This window comes from Pelodiscus sinensis, chromosome 27, assembly GCF_049634645.1.
Source record: "Pelodiscus sinensis isolate JC-2024 chromosome 27, ASM4963464v1, whole genome shotgun sequence".
In the NCBI taxonomy this organism is placed as follows: Eukaryota; Metazoa; Chordata; order Testudines; family Trionychidae; genus Pelodiscus; species Pelodiscus sinensis.
Window position 1 is genome coordinate 14,471,596 of NC_134737.1, and position 5,584 is coordinate 14,477,179.

Consider the following 5,584-nt stretch of genomic DNA (forward strand, 5'->3'; position numbering starts at 1 on the left):
TCTTTATTTACCAGAAATACATACACAGGCCTGTTTGCCTAAACACAATAGAACAAACAGCAGCAGGCAGCTTCCTTGCCCTGAAATCCCAGGTCTATCCTTCCAGTGAGCTCTGTGCCTAAGACTCTCTCTGCTTCTCTCTTGAGACTACTGGCACGCCTTCTCCTGACTTTCTGCCTCCAACGATAACCATCTCCTTTCATTTGCTACCAGGAAAATCATAGTTAATCTATCTGATTACATTCGAGAAGGAGAAGTGGAATTTGTGCTTCTCCAAGGACTATGACAGTGTTCTTATGTCCTCTGTCACAGTTCAGATGTTTTCAAGCATCTTTTCCCCCTGTATTTTGGATCTCTCTGCTTGAAGCCATGCAGCACAAGGCAGGAGAAAGAAGAATGGGAGTAGATGTGCTCCTGTAGTTGCACAAATGCCCCGCAATGTCTCTTTGCAGTTGGAGAGTGGCTTGCACTCTTGATTGAAAAGTTCATGGGGGAACAATACAGTTGCTTTGTAATTCTTTTGTTCCCTGTTCCTCCTTCTGCTATTCAATAGATGAATAGGCTGGACTAACTGACACTGCATAGGTTGGTATAGGGTAGGGTAAGCATTTGATTTTCCCTCTGCATGCAGGCACTATTTTTTATCTTAGTATATAATCTATTTCTGTTTGGATCCCCCCCCCCTCCCCACTCCTACCACAAATTTCTGGTGCAGCAGAAACTCCAGCTGGTTCTTGGTCTATGTTCATAGCTCACCAAATCCCTCTATTCAGCAATATCTAGAAGGATGCCAAGCAGCACAAATATCTCCCTGGAAAACCACCGCCCTTTTCCATTGTTGTACTTTCAAAATTGTGCTTTCTGTCTAATTGATGGCTAGATTTTAAAAAGATTATCTGAACATTAACATTATCCCTAAAATAAATTCACACACCCCAGCCTCCCAACCCAATCACACACTTAAAGACATTACATTAAAAAAACCGATTATTTCATGCTACCTATAGTTTTAAGCAGGCACTCCTTTCTCAGACACTGCAAAAGTTACCTGAGTAATAAGGATAATGAAACCATTGAATACCTGAAATGCCAGAATGTGTCTATACTGTGTTCATCAAAAGCAAAGTTATGTTGTCCAAGGATCTTGTACCCACTTTGAAGGGAAAAGATGTTGGGACTGTGTAAGAGTGAAATAAGGGGTCTGGGTAATTAGTACCATGGTGATGAGGATACAGCATGGGCAGGCACTATTTCTATGGATTTATAGACATGTCTTCCTCCTTTCCTACTTGCTTGGGATAGATACGCATATAGCTGTACCAAGGATGTAACTTCTGGTAATTACTCTTTGTCTATATCTGTATGTTGTCCTTCTCCCCTCCCTCCTTCCCACCAACTCTGAAAAATATTCAGGGTCACATCTCCTTCCCCCTGTAAATTACTGTTTCAGCGAGTTTGTGATGCAAGAACTGCATGCTTCAGCTAAAAAAAGCTGTAAACAATAAACAGGAGCGGATCTAATTATATTCATCACATTATAATTATTACTATGCATTATATGGGTGTTCACATTACTAAACTGGGATTTAAGGAGTGATGTAATTGATACGTGTATTTACATACTGACTCAGATAAAAGGTGTGTTTGTGTTTCATTTGTTGCTCATTCGGACCAGGGCTTTGGGGGACCAAGGCAAAACAAGAATCTGCAATAAAGAAGCCTGTTTACTCCCTCCGCCTTTGGGGCACCTGTTCTTTTCTAACAAAAGAAAAAATATAAGAACTGCTCTTGTGACTGACTTGGCAGGACCTTTGTATGAGAAGGATGAACCTGTTCTGCCTGGGAGCCAGGAGTAGCAGCCCAGGGGCAGTAAGAGCAGAGGGAGAACACTTGAGGACCTGCCCATTTAAACAGGAGCCAGGCGCAATATGGGTTTATGAGAGGAAGGGAGGAATGGAAGGAACATTTTTGCCAGAGGCCTGAGTGAATAACGCTCTAGTTACTGGAACAGGAGAGATGGTTCAGGGAACAGGAGCTTGCCCAATGGGATCAGAAGCATGTCCTGTTGCAGTCTTAAATACAAGAGGTGGTGGAAAAGAGTCAAGTCCTTCCTGCCACAATAGTCACTGTCAATGTTCTAAAACTGGAACCTCCTCTCCCCCCCCCCCCCCCCCCACTGTTTACTCCTTCTGCATCTGCAGCCTAGGGTGCTGCTGAGATGGAAGAGTAAAACACCACCCTCGGTGACAAAGAGGAGGCTGCAGGACTCCAGGCATGACAGTCTGCACTGTACCCAAAGCCCCTCCTAGGGGAAGCCCTGTGATCATATAGGAGAGGGACAATGAGCCTGAGATTGTGCCTGAAGACTATCATGTCTCCAGCTCCCAAGTCCCATTCAGGAGATGCCCCTGTTTATCTCCCCTGGACTGTTTTCTGCAGCCATTCCCCCCTTGTGTGGGGAAGAGGGAAATCAAGGCCAAGAACACAAGGTCATAGTCGCTAAATCTGTATAAGTCTATATGACTACACATAGAGATTCAAGTAGTAGAGAGTAGAAGTATTGGAAACAAATTGTTACATATAAAATCACAGCACTCCCATTAACAAGATACTCTTAAGTCTAACCAAGTATTGCTCACCCCAAATCCTCACAATGCTTTACGGCCAGGTTGGCTATCACCCTTTTTTAGTGCTACAAGAATGAAGTCAGTTGCCTCGCAGCTTAAGGACCCCGTGTGTTTCATTGCATCCCAAGAGATACCATAACAATCTTGTGTCTTTACTTATAAACCCACACTCACATCATCAGCTGTATATTTCATCTTAAAAATGTCCTCTTGGGTATATTTCAGAATCTTCCATTCCACCCCTGGCTCAGTGTACATTGTGGAATACATTGTGAGGTATACATAAGAACATAAGAATGGCCGTACTGGGTCAGACCAAAGGTCCATCTAGCCCAGTATCCTGTCTACCGACAGTGGCCAGCACCAGGTGCCCCAGAGAGGCTGGACTGAAGACAATGATCAAGTGATTTGTCTCCTGCCATCCCTCTCCAGCCTCTGACAAACAGAGGCCAAGGACACCATTTTATCCCAAATGGCCAGACAGGAAGTTAGGTGTCTGTTAATTTCTGCCTGAAAGGAACATTTCTGAGTAAAATCATCTCCTGGTAACCTGCCTAGCTTTAAAATGTGCCTTACCTTTAAAACTGAAGAATATAATTTTCTGCATAAATACATAATTTCTTATATATTATCACTATATACATTTCACAATTATTATGATGACCAGTGGGCTAGTTACTCGTGGTAGAGAACTCACATACCACCCTTTGATGAAGTATCATGCACATAACCTAATTAGGGGATAAGTGTAAAAATCTATGCTTTTTGCCCTCTGCCAATTAGAACCAATGGTCACAGAAAAGAACTGTGGGGAATCAGTATGGGGTAACTGGGCAGTCAATTAGGGATGACTGGAAAATGAGGAGTCCATGAGGAGTAATTGGGGGATCAGTTGGGTGGGTTTCTACAGGCATGTTATCAATAAGAGGTTGATCAGAGAGGGTGTGGGGCTCTTACTGGATGAGGGAGGTAACCTAGTGATAGATGATGTGGGAAAAGCTGAAGTACTCAATGCTTTCTTTGCCTCTGTCTTCACAGACAAGGTCAGCTCCCAGACAAATACACTAGGCAACGCAGTATAGGGAGGAGGTGGACAACCCTTGGTGAGGAAAAAACAAGTTAGGAACTATTTAGAAAAGCTAAAACATACACAAATCCATGGACCCGGATTTAATGCATCCGAGGATATTGAGGGAGTTGGCAAATGTCATTGAGGAGCCTTTGGCCATTCTCTTTGAAAACTCGTGGAGATCGGGAGAGATCCCAGATGATTGGAAAAAGGCAAATGTAATGCCCATCTTTAAAAAAGGAAAGAATGACGATCCAGGGAACTACAGACCAGTCAGTCTTACCTCAGTTCCTGGAAAAATCATGGAGGGGATCCTCAAGGAATCCATTTTGAAGCACTTGGAAGAGGGGAAAGTGATCAGGAATAGTCAACATGGATTCACAAAGGGCAAGTCATGCCTGACCAATCTGATTAGCTTCTATAATGAGGTAACTGGCTCTGTGGATATGGGAAAGTCAGTGGATGTGATATACCTTGACTTTAGCAAAGCCTTTGATATGGTCTCCGACAACATTCTTGCCAGCAAATTAAGGGAATATGGATTGGATAAATGGGCTGTAAGATTGATAGAAAACTGGCTAGACTGTTGGGGCTAACAGGTAGTGCAATGGCTCGATGTCAGGTTGGCAGTCAGTTTCTAGCAGGGTGCCCCAAGGATCTGTTCTTGGACTGGTTTTGTTCAACATCTTTATTAATGACCTGGATGAGGGGATAGATTGCACCCTCAGCAAGTTTGCAGATGACACTAAGCTAGGAGGAGAGGTAGATACGCTGGAGGGCAGGGATAGGGTCCAGAGTGGCCTGGACAGATTAGAGGATTGGGCCAAAAGAAATCTGATGAGGTTCAACAAGGACAAGTGTAGAGTCCTGCACTTGGGATGGAAGAATCCCAAGCATTGTTACAGCCTGGGGACTGAATGGCTAAGTAGCAGTTCAGCAGAAAACGACCTGGGGATTACAGTGGGGATATCAGGAAAAACTATTTCACTAGGAGGCTGGTGAAGCACTGGAATGGGTTACCTAGGGAAGTGGTGGAATCTCTATCCCTAGAGGTTTTTAAGTCTCGGCTTGACAAAGACCTGGCTGGGTTGATTTAGTTGGGATCGGTCCTGCCTAGGGTAAGGCGCTGGACTTGATGACCTCCTGAGGTCACTTCCAGCTCTATGATTCTATGACTCAGGGTTAGTGGGGATGATGGGTGTTGGGGGTGAGAAAGTAGAAGATAACCGAGAGGGTCAGTTGGATGAAGAGTAGCGTGTCAGTGGAGCGGTTAGTAAGAGGTAACTAGGAAACAACTGGGGTAATAGGGAGTGGGGAGGTCAATGGGAAGGGCAGTAAGAGGTAACCGGGGGTCGTTGAGGTGACTGGAGAATGAAGGGGCCCATGTGGCCTTAGTGAGATTTAATTATAGGGGTTGGTGGAAAGAGATGAGGAGTAGGGATGATTTGGAAATTAAGAGTAATTGGGGATTAGTACTTGGGGGTGGGGGGCTAATAGAGGGCCAGTGAGAGGTGACTGGGGTGAGTTGGGGTGAGTGGAGGATAAAGGGCCAGGTGTGGGGCTGCAGACTGAAGGGATCATGGGGTGCCTGGGGAGGTTAGTGAGGATCCTTGGGGCAAGCTGAGGGTGATGGGATGTGGGGTGTCAATGGTGGGGAGTCAGGGAGTAGCTGGGAATCACACTCTGGGCTGCACATGCTGGGGAGCCTTAACACAACCATTGAATTCTTCTTTCCTAGAACAGGAAGTGAGTCTCATTTACCGGAAGTGTTTCCCACACGCCCGGAAGTGACCTTTCGTCGCGCCTGCGCGGACAAGCGAGCAGGCGGCCATTTCCGGCCGCTCTTCTGTGTTTTCGGCCCCGTGACCCGGAAGTGGCTGCACGGGCA